Below are 19,095 nucleotides of genomic sequence, written 5' to 3' on the forward strand. Positions count from 1 at the left end.
GCAGCAATAATAACCAGTTGAACGACATTGAGCGTTACACTGTCACTAGTCAATAAAGGCAGACAATCTTAGAACGCTACATAGAGAGTTGCCTCCTGAAAGCCTTGAATAGAGGCTGTCTCACCTGTTCATCATTTCCATTGACAACATTATATTTACACACTTCCTGTGCGTCTATTAGAACAGTGGTTCTCAAAGTAGGGTCCGGAGACGCCCAGGTGTCCTTGAGGAGGTTCCAGGGGGTCCCCACAAAGCTAAAGCTAAAGTACTTTGGCTATGCGAAAATAGCAAATGAACAAGCTCACAACGTATCACGTTGTGGGCTTATATGCTATTTTTTTAAACAATTTGGAAACATTTGGAAACATTGAGATCTTTTCAAATGGTTTTATTGTTTATTAGGATCCCTATTAAACCAAAACATACAACCATGAAAAAATATTCAACGTTGGGCCTGAAATGGGGGTCCATGGCTAAATGCATATCACCCCCCCCCCCCTCGCTGTGACCTGAGAATGTTTGAGAACTACTGCATCAGCATTCAAGAGGCACACAGGAGCAGGTTCACACCGACAGTGTCAATTAGCCGTAGCTGTTCAATTAACGGCGAGCGCCCCCACAGGTGGCGCTGCGCGTGTCACGGGTCACGATGTCCAGGGTGGCGCCAAGGTCCAGGAGCATCTGTCTATCCAATCGCATATACAGCTGCACGCCGGGGAGGCGGTCCGTGCATCTGTTCGCCGAGGCGGTCCAAACGAACAGCCTCACATGTCTCCTGTACTGACTGCTGCTACCAACCCCCGCATGTTCACTCTCTCTCTCTCTCTCTCTCTCTCTCTCTCTCTCTCTCTCTCTCTCTCTCTGTCTCTCTCTCTCTCTCTCTCACGCACGCACACGCACGCACGCACGCACGCACGCACGCACGCACGCACGCACGCACGCACGCGCGCACGCACGCGCACATGCACGCGCACACGCACACACACACACGCAGACACACTCAATCACGCAATTCTCTGAAAAGAGTGTGCAATTGGGACCAAATGTGGTTCCATTTGCACACTCTTTTCGGAGTTAACCCATTCAATCCGGGAACGCATCTCTGTCATTTCATAGATGTCTTTGGCTATTAAAAATAGCAGATATACAAGCTCATAGCGCGGCACCGAGTGCCGCGCTGCGAGCTTGTAGATCTGCTATTTTTGAAAAAAGAATTGTGCAAATCTTTGAATATATATATATTTTTTAAGCGAACCAAATGTTTAAAATATATATATTCAAAGATTTGCACAAATGTTCACGATTTTCCCCCAAAAATGCAGATCTACAAGCTCATTGTGCGGCACTCGGTGCCGCGCTACGAGCTTGTAGATCTGCTATTTTTGAATAGCCCAAAGACATCCTAAAATGACAGAGATCCCGTTCCCGGATCGAATGGCTTAAAGTATAGCACTGAGGATTTTCTTACAGTAGTGTGTGTACTGCACAGGGCAGTGCAACCCCCGGATAGAACTGGGCTAGAGTCCAGAGAGTACAGTATGCGCTAGCGAGCTTGCAGCCTCGGAGGACGAAACCTACATACACTGCTGATAACCTGCATATCGTCTCTGTCGGGCAGAAACCATCTCCATATTCTGGTTGTGTTTTTTTTCTTTTCGTAAATTGAAGCCCTACTTGATCATATTACCGTGCCACGCAAAAGCATCAAAAGTAGCAGATCTGCAAGCTCGAGGCTTTCGAGCTCGCAGATCTGCTGCTTTTGCTGTTTGGGGAATTTGAATCCTGAAAAGGAAAAGTTTTGGACTTATGGGGTTTCCGTTCGACCGAGATGATGTCGTGTCACACAAAAGAGCCTGTAGATTGGCTATTTTTGTTCACTGCTGTTTGAATTTTGTTCAAAGTGGAAAGTGGTTAAGTGTATCTGTGGGGGTTTGTAAATATTGAAGCATTATGAAAAGTATTAACGAGAGCTTATGACTGAATCGTAGCTACATTGGATCCATTGGAACACAGGTTCTGTTTTTTTCACCCCACATTTTCAGAAATGTAACAGTTTTGCACATACAAGGTTTACCCCACGACGGCAGACGACCCAGCTCTCAATCTGCCATGCACTGAACTGTTTGTGTGTGTGTGTGTGTGTGTGTGTGTGTGTGTGTGTGTGTGTGTGTGTGCGTGTGCGTGTGCGTGTGTCACTGAGAGCGCACTCTGCTCATTTTACAAAGTGTTAAATCTCACCCAGAGTGAAAGTGGGCCATGCCTAAAGCACAGAGGGAAAAGTGGCAGTGGAGTATAGACCCTTTTAGAGAGACTGGGGACCCTCCATCGTCATGTTTCAGTCACTATCAGCGCTATAGGGCTGATTTTTTACTATGTCATATTGACTTATAACATAATGTGTTCGCAACGTAAAAAAGCAGGGACACTGAACCCGAGTGTGTATTTATGGGTTGATGAAGCTCTCGGAGTTATACAGAATGTTTTACTTTATCTGATTAATCACAACCCTATAGCGCACCTATTCTGGGGCAAACCTTTGGCAAAAATACATCTACAAGCTCACAGGACGTTGCGTTGCGACGCATTGTGAGCTTGTAGATCAGCTTTTGGCAATTTTTTGGGGCGATTTGGATTTGGTGTATAGAGGCGAAGAACGGGGAAATGTAGCCTACCAACAACTAATCTGCATGCTACGCCGCTACAGCGGTATAGGTGTGATCTGACGTCAATCTTCACACCAAAAAAACAAAACTAAAACAGAATATCAATGAAAGTTAATAAAAATCGGGTCGTGTGGTCCTTGAGGATTTTTCAAAATATGCTAGCGGTCTGGAGCTCAAAAAAGGTTCAGGAACAGTGATCTAGCCGCAGCGTCATCTCTGTCCTCCCTGTGAGAGAAACTCTCTCTCCTCTGTCCTCCCTGTGAGAGAAACTCTCTCTCCGTGCCCCAATCTTGGAACGAGTCGGTCAGCCAGACCAAATTCTAAAGTATCCAACAATTATAGACATGTCAGTAGTGATCTTCATCAACAACGTGTGCGTGTGATGATCCGCAAGGAATGCTGATGACTCCTCAATTGGAGTTAATCAGCTGCAGGCATCACACTGGCCACCGCAATGCACTGCACCTTACAGCTGTGTTTCTCAAAGTGGGGTCTGGGGACCCCCCTTGGGTCCTTGAGGGGGTTTACAGGGGGGTCCCCAGCTCAATTTACAATTTACAATTTAGGCATAATTTAGCAGACGCTCTTTATCCAGAGTGAGGTAATCACATAACTCAAATGCATAGAGACATTGTAGTGCCTCAGTAATCTAGGATCATAGGTAAACCAAGAACCTAGCATCAGTGTAAAACCTTTGCATAAGACTGCATGGTTGTCAAGGCTAGGTCGGAGAAGGCTTATTGTCAGTATCAGCCAAGAACGTGTGAGTCTATATGCGCTAGACCTCTGGGAGATGGATTGCTGAGGTAGAGCTCCACACCTACGATCAGCTCTCAGTACTTACCGCACGCCTTGCCGCGTCCAAACCGTGCTACTCATACGCTGAGTTGGTGGTGCCCAGGATCGAATTCATGACCTTGTGGTCCAAAAGTGAGAGCTCTACCGACTGAGCTACCTGGACAACAAGGTGGAGTCTGAAGAGGTGAGTTTTCAGATGTCGCCGGGAATTTTTAAGTGACTCTGCAGTTCTAACTGCAGGAAACAAACGTACCCTTATAGCTCTGTAACTGTTTAGTTACAATATTTTAAGTTGCAAGTTAATATTTTATAAGTGCGTTTTGTTTAAAGAACGTCGGTATGTTCTGTAATTGGGTGGGGTCACTTTAAGAACAGAATCTATCAGTAGTCATGTGACCAGTAGCACGTCATGTGATCACCTGCAACCAGGAAGTAAACATCTACCTACATCATAGCCTTTTGATGTGGGTATGTACTTTTTACTTACATGTTTATGGATGATTGTAGATGAGTATTTTTTGACTATTGTGGACTTTGATTATTCATATTTGTATGTTTCAGTTTCACCTTCCTTGAATGTTAGTAAACCTGTATAGAACAACTGTCTTCAGAGTTTTAATGTCAAGGAGGAGTTTATCTGACTGTCAAGATATCTAGCTCTTAAATTGAGGACGGTACAGTAACTCTGAGAGTGTACAAATGGAACCAAATGGACCCTTACAGGTTCATTTGGTTCCATTTGTACACTATCAGAGAAGTGGGTAGTCCGTGGCCTAATTCATGCCAATAAAACGACGCAGGGTCACACAAAATTTCCAGTTCCACCCCTTCGGTTTCGCAAAAGAAAGTGCCTCCCAAATAAAATCTGTCTCTTTTTCTTTTAACCCATTAAAGCCGGAAACGCAGCTGTGTGTCATTTTTTGATATCTTTGGATATATAAAAAAATAGCAGATATACAAGCTCATAGTGCGGCACAGAGTGCCGCGCTATGAGCTTGTATATCTGCTTTTTTTTCTTTTTTCGTGAAAATGTGTGCAAATCTTTGAATATATATATTTTTTAAAGCAAACATTTGTAACTCAAATCTTATTGCTTCTGGGGATTCTACAAAATGTCTTCTAAATCCTACAGTTTTTCAGTGGTTCTCAAGGACCCTCAACAATTATATGTATTTGGCCACGGACCCCCATCTCAAAGTGTTTTGTTCCAGGGACCCCCCCCCCCCCAGAAGCAAATATTTGAGTTAAAAATGTTCGCTTTAAAAAATATATATATATTCAAAGATTTGACAAATTTTCACGATTAAAAAAAAAGAAAAAAGCAGATCTACAAGCTCATAGCGCGGCACTCGGTACCGCGCTATGAGCTTGTATATCTGCTATTTTTGAATAGCCCAAAGAAATCTAAAAATGACACACAAATGCGTTCCTGGTCTTAATGGGTTAATCAAAGACTATACACGTCTCTCTCACTTTGACTCGCTACTCTTGACTCGGTTGAAGTCACATCACCTAATTAGGAGAACTATTTCTTCCTCAGACAGGCGCCCCGTGAGGGTCAAGGATTCAAAGAGATTCTTTGCACTTTGTTCATCTTAAAGGAGCACTTCACCCATTGTCAACTTTTCAAACTTTTTCATCTTCATATAATTGGTCCTCACTGATGCTCTTTATAAGATATGGCACCGTTATTTCTGTCTCCTCACTCCGTGTCTCAGAAGGAGGGCTGTGGACCATTCAGAAACTTGACAAACAGTGGCATCATTGGTATAGGCAGGTTTGGTCATTTCAAACACTATTGCAAATGTTTTATTTGTATTTGTGCTTTTATTTTTATGCAAAAACAATGGCATCTATTATATGCAAACTTTCCAGTAACAGCAAAGCTGTAGAATCTATCAGCTTGGAATCCCCATCGACAATGTCATTGGTAGGCAGGTTTGTTTTAAAGATATTTTGGGGATTAGAAAGGATATGAATATACGGTATTCAGGTGAATAATGCAGCCTCTTCACCTGAGCCCAATTAGACTGAGAGGACATTCTGCAAAAAAAAAAGGTCTTAAGCAGAACCAGTATAATTGGGGGCTGCATGGTCAGTGGTGTAAAGTAACTAAGTACATTTACTCAAGTAATGTACTTGAGTACAATTTGGTACTTTTACTTTACTGGAGTATTTCCAATTGTCTATACTTTTAATATATCGCAAATATCGTACTTTTACTCCACTACAATTATTTGAAAACTTTAGTTACTAGTTCCTTTGCGGATATAAATTATGACATTATAAAAGTATATAAATATATATTTTTTAAACATTTTAGTACTTTTACTTTTGGTACTTTAAGTATATTTTGATGCCAATACTTTTGTGCATTTTACTTGTAAGGGCGCGCTCCCACCAAAACATGGTCGGCTGCTGTTAAACGCAGGTTGTGTGCGGCCACAGTTTTTTGCAGCCAGCGGAATAAAAAAAACGGGAGTGACACACCTGTCACTCACTTTCAGGACCCTCCCCGTAGCCCACACCGCCTTCTGCCTTGAGCACCATGGTGCTTCCTGAGTCTTGGGACGGTCCGCCTTCGACTCACCCGATTGGACAGAGGGGGAAAAGCAGCTCCTTCCTCCAGCAGTTATATGCTTCAAATGGACAAGTCGTGTAGAGCAGATAAACGCAAGGTCTGCGCGACATGCGGAAAGATCCGCTCTTGCGTGAATCCACGCATTTACATTGACAAAGCATTGGCAGATTCTGCCCCAGAGGTAAAATAAAAGTGCGGTGGGAGCGCGCCCTAACAGAGTATTTTTATATTGTGGATCATGGATTTATTTGGGTTTTTGTCGCATTCCTAAACCAACAATTTGATGACCGTGTGTATTTCCGGTAGGAGACACAAATAATCTACTTTGTGTGTCCTACCGGATACACTAGGCGGTAGGAGACGGGAATCAAATTATTAGCTTAGGAATGCAACAAAAACAAAAACAAATCCATGAATTCAAGGCTTCATGGGGTGTGCAATTGATAGAAAATAAGTCATTTTTTGGGTGAACTACTCCTTTAAGGCGCATATAGGCTGAGGCTCTAATGCAGCCTGACATTGAGTCGCGAGTTCGATTCCCAAGCCCAACGACCTTTGTCGTGTGTCACTCCCTGTCTGTCTCTCCCGGTTTCCTGTCTCTCTACTGTGTACTATCAATAAAGGCAGAAAAGCCCCAAAAAAAGAAAATGCATTCCAGTAGGAAAAGAGTTCATTTGAACAATACAAAAAAACATCTCCATCATAATTTTTTACATTTATCAATAAAGAAACGGATTACTAAAATATTGCTGTAATCCAGATGATATAGCATGAGCAATCCAAATCAAATCATCTCAAGCTCAGCAGCCCGATCTCCAGAGGAAACGTTGTCATAGCACGTTTGAGCTCAGCCAGTGTCCTAACGCTGTGTCAGCGTCAGTGAGCTCTCCTGTTAATTTTTTCAGACTTGCTTTTACGTTTAAAAAAAACTTCAAATCCAGACTCAAAACACCTCTTCTCCCTATCATTTGAATCCTATAGACTTTTTCCATCTAGCCTGTGTCCAACGTATGCACACCTATCTTATGCTATTCCGTTATTGCATATTATTGCTGTTTTAAATGTTTTAATGTTGTTTATTGTTTGTTTACACGTGATGTTGGTGTATCATGTTGTCTTATCATCTTCATTAATACAATTGACTTGACTTATATTATCCCCAACCCCTACCTGTATCTGCCTTGCTCGCCCTGCTTACTAAACCATATCGTTGAAGTCGGGAAGAAACCGGGTAGAAACCTCTTATCTTCATATTCCAACAAAAGTAGCAGATCCGCACGCTCAAAACGCGGCGCGAAACGTGGCGCAAAGTGACACTTTTTGAGCTTGCGTATCTGCCGCTTATGCTATTTTCAAATTTGAATCCTGAAAAGTACCAGCTTTGGACATATGAGGTTTCCACCTGACAGCAACAATATGTTAGACCCCCTTCCATGCATACAAATGTGTGACATTTCCTTTAGCTTTGAACTCCCTGACACATATATTGCATAGCGTCACTGTTGTCGGGCGGACAACCTGGCCTTGACCCATTAAGACCTGAGGCTGTTTCTACAAATGCCTTCTAAATCAGTAGTTCTCAAATTGATATGTATTTGGACCCCCCCGATCTGTAAATGTTTTGTGCCCAGAAGAGAAGATTTGTGTTATAGATCTTTCAAAAAATTTCAAAAATAGCAGATGTACAAGCTTGCTGTGTGTGAGCTTGTATAATTATCTGCTATTCCTGAGAACCACTGTCTCAATCCTAAGAGTTTTCCGGGAAAAGTATGTTGCTATATCACCCATTTCGGATGCTGTCACTGCACGGAATGGGACGTCATCACGTTTAATCAGACTATTGATTGGTTAGACACTGACCTACCGACGGGGCTCAGTAGGTGTTTTGTATAAAGTGTAGTTTTGGACTGCGTCGGAGGTGTGCCTTCTCAAGCGAACTGGAGCCACGAGAGGCACCACCGAGCGAGCTGAAGCGAGCGAGTTGCCATGCCGAATGTTGCAACGTTTGCTTGAGCTGACTCAACGCCGTCCGAGTCGTACCGATAGGCACAGAATCATAAATCATGTTTTCGGGTGAGCGTTTGCCCCCGGGTAGGTCAGTATCTCACCAATCAATAGTCTGATTAAATGTGGGTAGGTCAGTATCTCACCTACTTAGACCAATCAATAGTCTGATTAAACGTGGGTAGGTCAGTATCTCACCTACTTAGACCAATCAATAGTCTGATTAAACGTGATAATGTTCCATTAAGTGCATTGATAGCATCCGAGCAAATCTAAAATTAAATTAATTATGGAGATACAAGGTTTATGCCTGAACTAAATGGAAGTCATGCTTATGTACATCAATTACTTAAGACGTCAACTCTATGGGCAGACCACAGAGCAAGTGTACCGTACGCATGACAAAGTGATCAAATGAAGATAAACTACAGCTCCAACCAGCCTGTATGTGTGCTTTGGTGTTCAGAGTGGACCTGTCACACGGTAAATAATATGTGACATTGATGCATTATGTATAAATCTGAGAGACTGTAGCGGCTGTAGAACAGAGACTTGAATGGTTGAATGGTGTTATAAGCCACTGGTTCTCAATGCAGGGTTCGGGGACCACCCTGTGGTCCAAATGGACACTTATCCCGGGATCTGTATGTATCAAATGGGGGGTCCGTGAACTAATGCATATCAAACTGGGAGGGAGGGGGGGGGGGGTTCATGAAATGACTATAACTAATGACTAACTATACTGGAATACCATACACTCTCAAATCCTCATTGCGAACTCTGAGAGTGTACAAATGTCACCAAATGGACCAGGGGTTAAAAAAAAAGACCTGCAAGGGTCGCCTGGTGGTCCCCAGTGGTATCAGGGAGACATAGTGATAGAGCTTTTGATCTTTATTGAAACTGTAACTTATTATTCAAAAAATGTGTGTGTGTGTGTGTGTGTGTGTGTGTGTGTGTGTGTGTGTGTGTGTGTGTGTGTGTGTGTGTGTGTGTGTGTGTGTGTGTGTGTGTGTGTGTGTGTGTGTGTGTGTGTGTGTGTGTGTGTGTGTGTGTGTGTGTGTGTGTGTGCGCGTGCCTGCCTGTAAGTGTGTGTGCCAGTGTGAATACGTGCACGAAGGCATGCATGTTAAGAGTCTAGTGTGCTGTTTTTTCTGGGCAGAACAGAGCAATTCCCCTCAGCAGGAGAAGTGGGCCATGCAGGCATTTTGGTTGCATGGTGCTCTGAGCTATCAGCTCATGAAATCCCTGATTGAGAGAGAGAGAGAGAGAGAGAGAGAGAGAGAGAGAGAGAGAGAGAGAGAGAGAGAGAGAGAGAGAGAGAGAGAGAGAGAGAGAGAGAGAGAGAGAGAGAGAGAGAGAGAGAGAGAGAGAGAGAGAGAGAGAGAGAGAGAGAGAGAGAGAGAGAGAGAGAGAGAGAGAGAGAGAGAGAGAGAGAGAGAGAGAGAGAGAGAGACATATTCACCACACTTATATCAACGTGACGATTACAAGACCAGTATAGTGTCAGACAGATCCGCTGAACATATGAACTGCACGCTCCCAACGCGTTGCAGAGCTTGTAGATCGTCTCTATTCGGCCCGTAACACTGTGATGTACAATATCGTCGGTGGCGGGCAGAACCTCTCATCTCCATATTTAAACTTTGTGTGTTTTTTCCATAAATTAACGCCTTACTTGATCATACTACAACGTCACACAAAAGTATCAAAAGTAGCAGATCCGCAATCGCCCCGCGCTTCAATCTTGTGGATCTGCTAATTTTGCCAAATTTTGTATTTTAATCCTGAAAACTTGAAAGGAAACAGTTTTTGACATCCACCAGACAGAGAACGATACCAGGCTTTAAAGGGATTGTACTGTAAGTGATATGTTTTTGGAAAATAAAATAAAGTTATATTCGTTAAGAGCTTATTAAAGCAGATATCACTGGGCTGCATGGGGGCGGCACCCGTCAGCAAGGAGTGTTGGGCGGGAGGAGTAGGACGAAGGCTTTATGTCCTCCCGGTGGGGGCTCCTCACTGGCAGGTGAGTCAGTCGAATACAGCAGTGACAACACACACATGTGTGTGGGGAGGAATTAATTGGCATAACGACTAAAATGGGGAGAAAAACTTTTTGTTTTACTAAAGAGCTGGAGAGATAAGGAGACCCCTGTTATTGAACAAACACTCAATAGTAATGATATCTGTCAGAATATAGATCTATTTAACACTTATTTAAGAAAACAACAACACCACTTACACCCCCTTTAATCATACTTTGGGGCAGTAGATGGACGTTTTTCCCGATAAGTGGCAGCTTGACGATGTTGGCGCAGACAGCGAGACGTCGCTGTGTGTCATTCATTCATTATTTTCATTGTTGGGTGGAAATATGGACTCATTACTTCTCAGCCCGATGTGGAGCCCAGTCATTACCTGTCAGCACTTTGTGCTGAGGCCAGCGCTGCGCGCTCTCTAGGCACTTGTGGAAAGTAATTAAGTACTTTTACTTATCCACTTAAAGGGACAGTTCACCACCAAAATGACATTTTTTCTAACGATTAGTCATATTTTTTTAGTTTTTGTCACATTCCTAAGTCAATAATTTGATGACTGGCAGCGGTTCCGGAAGAGACACAAATAGTCTCCTTTGTGTCTCCTACCGGAAACCGCTGCCTACCGGTTTGCTGCATCGAATTATTGGATTAGACATGCAACAACAAAAAAAAAATATCCATGAATTCAAGTGAATAATCAATAGGAAAAAAAGTACTTTTTTGGGGTGAACTATCCCTTAAAACCCCATCCGTATTGCGGGGAAGGCTTTCGCAGAAAATAGCAGATCGGCAAGCTCAAGTCACAGGCTTGTCGATCGGCTATTTTCAGCGAAAGCTTACACCACAATAACAGAACACTAGTATAGAGCCCTGAGGGACTCCAGTCAAGGGGTTTAAAGGAGTAGTTCACCCAAAACATGACTTATTTACTTATTTATCAATTGCACACCCCATGAAGCATTGAATTCATGGATTCTTTTTTGTTTTTGTCGCATTCTTAAGTCAATAATTTGCTGACCGGTTGTATTTCCGGTAGGAGACTCAAAGAGTCTACTTTGTGTCTCCTACCGGATACATTAGCATCTTTCCGCCAGTAATCAAATTATTGTCTTAGGAATGCGACAAAAAAACAAAATAAATAGATGAATCCAAGGCTTCATGGGTGTGCAATTGATACAAAATAAGTAATTTTTTGGGTGAACTACTCCTTTAAGTGGTTTAGTAGTGCTGTAGGCTATAAGTTAAATTTTTGAGCTAGTGGTATCTTTCTTTCTATGCATTTTTATCCGATGGATGATGGCGAGGACGTTTCCCCTTTTCCAAAGCTGAAGGGTATTGTGCTGATGGTACCTATGGTTATATAGTGTTGCTGTCGGGCAGAAACCTCTTATATCCATATTTTAACTGTTTGTGTATTTTCTTAAATGAATGCCCTATATGTGTGGTGTCTTCCTTTATATGTGCCCTGAAGAAGGCCATAAAGGCCCAAACATGTTTTTTATTGTCCAAAAATGAACTAGCTTTGTTAAGTAAAACTTTTTTTGGAAGATGTGCCTTGGTTTTTTCAACTGCACATTTTTTAGATACTTTTACTTTACTTGAGTATTTTTTCCCCCACTATTTCAGAGGCAAATACTCCACTACAGTTATTTGAAGACTTTAGTTAGTGACTTTGCAGATTTTGATTATAAAAAAAAGCATTTAAGTACTTTTCTATACATCATCTATTCTAAAATGGCACATCTACAAGCTCACAACGCGTGGCATCGTGACACATTGTGAGCTTGTAAATCTGCTATTTTCGACACATGTGACACATTTTTAAACACTTGTGTGTAAAATTCATAATGAGTAGGCCTACTTTGGTACTTTTGTGTTTTTACTTGTCACATTTTGAATACAGGACTTTTACTTGTAAACAGAGTATTTCTACACTGTGGTGTTGCTACTTTTACTTAAAAAGTCAAAGTACTTGTTCTGCCACTGAGGTGGAGCCTGTGGTTCTACCTGTCAGTGCATTGTGCTGAGGCCAGCGTTGTGCGCTCTCTAAGCTGTTAAACGCTAATGGACAATCCCTCTTCCCCGTCCCGCTCAACACGCCACCTGACGTGCCACGTTTCTGACTGACAGAGCGACGGGGGGCTCATTTGCCGAGCGCTGTCATCCGTAGCGCCCTGAAGCACGGTCGGGAGGCATTCGTCAGAAAAGGCCCATCGTCTTCATCGGTGCCCTCTTCTTGTCTCTTTGTCATGTTGTCTGACTGACACACACAGTTAAGCACTTGTCTTGAACCCTATAGCGTCCGTATTCTGAAGGGGAACAATCTGTGGAAATATCGCAGATCTTTTTGATCGGCTATTTTTTTGTGAAGCAATTTGGTGTAGAGAGGGATATAAGATCTAGTACAGTAGGCCTTTATAGATCCCTAGCACTATACTGTACTTCATAGACCTGGGTGCCCTCGTTCCCAGCCTAACTCATCCACGAAGAGAAAAGCCTGGTCACGACCTAAAGCAGCGAGTGCCTATGGGGACGGGACTTCCGTCGTGCGTATATTTCCCCCGGAAACAATCTTTTTCGACCAATCACAACACTCGTTTCATTCACGGAGCAGGTAAACAGATTTGTAAAGCGTCAACGTCATTTCCTTGGGCGGTACTTCCGCCAAGTTCCGGTACTTCCGTTTAGACACTCAACTGACTAGGTCTTGCCCAGCGTGGGGTCCACCAGGTGTCTTTACTTGGCCCCAGCTTTTTTCCCCTTTACGCAGAAAAATATCTTAAGTAAAAATAGCCGATCTACAAGTAGATCTGCTTGGGCTCAGGTGTTGTCATTATGTAAGAAGGGGGGCTCAAATGATAAAAGTCTGGGAACCACGGCAACACTAACACTCTGGGTTTTGCTGTGCAAGAGGGGTTGGAAAGCTAGAGTTCAAAGGCCTCCTCAGGCACATCTCATCATTTGCATAATGTTCTTTCTGTTTTTTCCCCCTCCCCAGCTTATCTAAGTGATATGATGACCCTATACAGTTTGAGATGAGTGGCTGGTTATAATTGCCCTGGGTGACTTTTGAGCCAGAAGAAGACAGTGGTTAATAATGCCATAGCTCCCATGTGGATCTCTGATATCAACTGTCCAGTCTGTGACATAATTCAACTATACAGTGGTGGAAGAAGTTTGCTTTACTTAACCCATTAAGACCGGGAACGCAACTACAAGCTCATATGAGCTTGTATATCTGCAAAAAATATAATAATCGTGAAATTCGTTTCAAATATTATATATATTTTTTTTAATTTTTAAAAGCGAACATTTGTAACTGAGACCTTTGCTTCTGGGGGGTCCCTGGAACAAAATATTTTGAGATGGGGGTCCGCGGCCAAACAAACGCATATAATTGTGGGGGGCCTTGACATGAAAAAGTTTGAGAATCACTGATTATAGCAACATACGTAAAAAAAAAAGAAAATAAAACCTGTTAGGATTTAGAAGACATTAGTAGAATCCCCCAGAAGCAAAGATTTGAGTTACAAATGTTCGCTTTAAAAATATATATATTCAAAGTTTGCACACATTTTCACGATTTTTCAAAAATAGCATATCTACAAGCTCATAGCGCGGCACTCTCCCTCCATTGAGATATTTACACCCTGGTGTCACTGGTTGACAAGTAGCACTGCCTGAAGCTCTAAATGCAATATGACCCCTGGCCAAGCAGGGATCCCCTCTTGGAAATATGGTAGGAAGGCGCGTGGATTCCCGCGAGCTGGACCCGGGTTCAAATCTTCGGTTCTCGAGCCCCGTGGCCCATATAGGGCAGGAGCCTAGCTGTTCCTGTAGTGTGAGGCAGCTTGATGTACAAGTAGGGGCGGCAGTGGCTCAGGAGGTAGAGGCACTACAAATGCACCCAAAATTACATCCCTTGGACATGATGTACAAGTACAACGCCTGGACATGACACTAGTAAGACACAGGGGCTTCCCCTGTCCACTAATGAAGAGTGCCAAGCAGGGAGGCAATAATATATAGGCTCTTTGAACTCCTGCCATCAGGTAGGAGGTTCAAGAGCTTAGGGGGAAGCACCAGCAGAACTTCCAACAGTGTTCCCCCCCAAACCATCAGAACCCTGAACGCTCGCCATATACTGCCCCCAAAACCAACATCTTGAGATATGGAAAGCACTTTTGAATACTGTATCTGTATTGCACTTTGAATGCATTTTCCTTTTTGAAATTATTTTTTTACCAATATTGTCTTCTCTCTCTACTTTTTAATGTTCCCAAAATGGCTTTGCCTCTTTTTAATGTGCCGTTGTTTTTAAATGTGACAAGCACCATGAGTTGCGGATAACGGTATTTTGCTCCCTGTATGCCTAGGGTGTATTGTGGAAGTGACAATAAAACTGATTCTGATTCTGATTGGGTCCCATTTTTATAGTATTTGGTATGACCCGGCCGGGGGATTGAACCCTGATCTCCCAATCTCAGGGCGGACACAGTGGACTCTCTAGCCACAAGGCCACCAAGCTGGTCAAAATCAGGTAGGACATGAAAATTACGGATTGCAGCTTTAAGTGTTATAAACAGCTGCAACAGATTGCCTGACATTGCCGTTCCCCAATGACACATGTAATACCCTTACTTTGTAATGTGTGATATATTCGATTGAGTGTAACTGAACTGACATGTTCTGTGATCGATTGCACTACCCTGGTCTTTCATTCACCCTGCATGATGTTCGGAGATAAGCCTGAGAGCTGAAGCTAACATGTGACTGTTTATTGAATTCTATTATCAATAATAGAAAGTGTATTAACTCATTGACTGCCAGAGTTAAAACCTCGTTCATAGCAGCCCTTGCCAGCGATTTTCGTGTTTTTTTGTTTCGTTATTTTGTTATTTAATTCACATCTAGAAAGTCTACCTTGACACTTGAATCGTTTTGATCGTTCCACCACCAGAGAGCAGCACATACCAAGCTTGATCGCCTCTCGATCACACTCGCCCCCTCCCCGACCCACTCACACAGTGAAACACATGAACCGGAAGTGAAATGTTTCAGATTCTGTTATCGGCGAAAATTACTTTGTGATACACAACGGGGATAACTGTTCGTCACCCAGACCATAGATTATAGGAGGGGAGGTCTCCGATCGCTTTTCATAGCGTGTGAAAAACCGTTTGTTTCCCTATTATGGTCGAAAATGACTGGGGGGAAAAATGTAAAACCGAAAACGGAACCCAAGTCATGGAACCGGATGCAGTGGTGGTTGAAGTAAGTGGAACCCGAAACTTAGCCTGATTCATAACAGAATAGCGTGATCAGAGCATAAAGATCAATAAAGACGTTAGATCGCATTAATGCGATCCTGGCGGCCAAGCGCGCTATTTATTAGATCGCGTTAATGCGATAATGGCGGCCAATGAGTTAAGAGTACACAAAACAAAATACTGTTTCTGTCCGTTGGAAACCAAACCGTCCAAAACCGTTCCTTTTTTATAATCGTTATTTTAAACACATTTTATATATATCCAATACAAATGGATATTGTTCATTCTCATAGGTACAAATGGATACATTAACACTGAGGATTTGACTGTGCAGCTAGTGTGCACAGACAGTGGTGGAAAGTAACTAAGTACATTTACTTAAGTACTGTACTTAAGTACAATTTTGAGGTATTCGTACTTTACTTGAGTATTTCCAATTTCCAACACTTTTACTTCTATTCCACTACATCTCAGAGGCAAATATTGTACTTTTACTCCACTGCAACTATTTGAAAACTTTAGTTACTAGTTACTTTTCAGATATAAATTATGATATTACATTAACCACTTCAGCCCTATTTTATACATAGGCTATTTGAAAATAGCAGATCTACAAGCTTACAATGCGCGTTGTGAGCTTGTAGATCTGCTATTTTCAAACATTTTAGTACTTTTACTTTTGGTACTTTAAGTACATTTTGATAGCAATACTTTTGTACTTTTACTCAAGTCAATTTTGAATTCCGGACTTTTACTTGTAACGGAGTACTTCTGTATTGCAGTATTGATACTTTTACTTAAGTAAAGAATTTGAGTACTTTTTCCACCACTGTAGCATTTGATGAGTTTGCGTCTTTCTTTGATACTAAAATTATCAACATTCGAGCTGGCATTTTAAATGATGGTGTAATTAATGCTCCAAATATGGCCATCTGTCAGAGTGTAAATCACTCGCGGGGAAGTATCATGTCTTTCCTTGAAATCCGGGAAGAGGAAACTCAGGAAAACCATCTTGCGGATGACATCATCCACCTGCATGCAATTCGTACCCCATTCCTCAAAGAGGTCTTAGACAGCTTGGCTGGAGATATTAGAAAAAATGCAAATTGTTCTCAAGCTTTTGGTGTCTTTCCTGACTCATTTAAAACAGCTCTAGTCAAGCTCTTAGTGAAGAAACACAACCCTGACCCCTTGGTACTGGGTAACTATAGGCCTATTTCCAACCTAAGTCGTGGAATAAATTGTTTATCACCAGCTGGATGTTTTTACAAAATAATAAGATCCAAACGATTGCCTTTGACACAGTTGACCACAAGATCCTATTACAACGCCTTAGAATTGGAATGGTCTGTCAGGCACGGTTTTATGCTGGCTTACGGACAGAAGCTATTCAGTCAGTCTAGAATACTTTGTCTCAGACAAACACAAGATATATTATTTATTCTTGGTCCATCACTGTTTTTTATTATATATCTTACCGCGGGAACAAATTATCAATGATCATGGAGTCAATTACATTTTTTATGCTCGTGACATCTGTCTGTGGCCCCAGATGACCCCAGTGCTCTTGACCCTCTGAGGAACTGTCTGTCCAGCATCAAACGTTGGATGAGCTTATCCAGTAGCCTGGGTAGCCTGGCTAAACAAAACAATGCTACAGTAAAAGACCTAGGTGTTATTCTCCATTCTGAGTTCAATTTTAACACATAAACAATGTTACGAAGTTGCCTTCTTTCATCTCAGAAACATCGCTAGAATTAGAGCCTTTCTGTCAGCGGAGGATGCAAAAACGCTAATCCACGCTTTCGTCTTCTCACGGCTTGACTACTGTAATGCACTTTTTTCTGGCCTTCAGAAAAGCACTGACAGACTACAACTTGTTCAGAATACGGCAGCCAGAGTTTTAACAAAAACCAAGATGAGAGAACATATCACTTAACTCCAGTTTTAGCATCTTTACACTGGCTCCCGATAATTGCTTAGCACCTCCTAAACTTTCTGATGCCTGCCAAAATATGTTCCAACCCCGTCTCCTTAGGTCATCTAGTGCTGGCCTCCTCGAGGTGCCAAAAATGAATTATAAAAACATGGAAAAGCTGCTTCTGCTTTTATGGGCAACGGCCTGAACTCCCATTACATAATTATAAGACAGGCAACGATCATATACTGTACTTTAAAAGCAATCCCAAGACAGACTTTTTGTCTCCGCCAGGCCGAAAAGCATGGTCGAGGACTATGTTTTGCACCCTGTGTGTGTTGTGGTGTGTGTGTGTGTGTGTGTGTGTGTGTGTGTGTGTGTGTGTGTGTGTGTGTGTGTGTGTGTGGCTTGATCGCAGCGGCGAAACTCAGCACACACACTCCCTGGATGTCAGAGCAGAACCTCTGCCCCAGTTTTTTCAAATGGGCCTGTTATAGTGCCACCAGGAGGCCGCTTTTGGCTAAACACATTTTTTGACAGTTCTCGTACAGATTTTGTCCAACAAATCGGTACACAGTATCTCTATAGTCATTACACAAAACGGGGTCTTTCAGATTTTTCATATTCCATTCTGATTGGCCAAGATTGCCTTCCAAAGTTTGTAGAGGGTGCTCCGTTTTGAACAAAATGCCTCAAATCATGCACACAGCGTGCAAATTTCCGTGAAATTTTGTATGCACATTCCCACTAGGCCGAGGAAGAAATGACACTTGAAATATTTCAAATCAGCCTCATGGTGGCGCTATAACAGGCCGATTTGCTTAACACTTTGTATGTGCCCTCCCTAGATGCCAAGGAAAAACCTTTGCACTGCCTTTTTCACATCTGCCTTTTATAGCGCCACCAGGAGGCCGACTTATGTAAAACACATTTTTATTACTCCTTCAGATTTTATCAAAATTTCACGCAAGTCAGTACACGTGATCTTTATAGTCATTTGATCTGTTAGATTTTTTATATTCCATCCTGATTGGCTAAGATTGACATCTAAAGTTGCAGGAGTGGCCCGTTTACCAACAACATGCTGCAAATCATGAATGCAGTGTCCGATTGTGGTGAAACTTTCCATGTAGCCTACATTTGCACTACATTGAGGAACAAATGCCACCCTTTTAACATTGCCCTATTATAGCACCACCAGGTGGCCGATTTTTTGCACAAAGAAATATACATATATATATATATATATGTTACAGGGTGAATGGAGAACCAGGTAGATTGAAGAAGGCGCGTTCGTTTTTACCACCCACCCAGCAATTCTGTAGAAGCAACACTAGAGGGAGCCACAAGCCAGGGCTTGTGCACAAACATATATGGCTGCGACCACACACACACACACACACACACACACACACACACACACACACACACACACACACACACACACACACACACACACACACACACACACACACACACAAGCGCACACACACGCGCTCATGCTTTTTTTGGTTTATTGAAAGCAGGACTGTTAAGATACTTTTATTGTGTTCTGGCTTTTGTTTTACTTTCTCCCTGACACACACACACACACACACACACACACACACACACACACACACACACACACACACACACACACAGTGATCCATGAAAAGAACTATTCTGTCCCTATCGGGTTTACCAACTCAAACGGCGCTGAGTCGACAAGTGGAGCATCGGGCCGGTCAGCGCGGGCACTCGCGCCTGGAGGCGCGAGGGCGCGCTTCCTCGGCCTCAAGCTCCACTTGTCGGCGCGCCTCCGTCGTGGACAAGCGTG

This window comes from Gymnoscopelus braueri (assembly GCF_963280865.1).
Source record: "Gymnoscopelus braueri genome assembly, chromosome: 13".
NCBI classification, from domain to species: Eukaryota; Metazoa; Chordata; class Actinopteri; order Myctophiformes; family Myctophidae; genus Gymnoscopelus; species Gymnoscopelus braueri.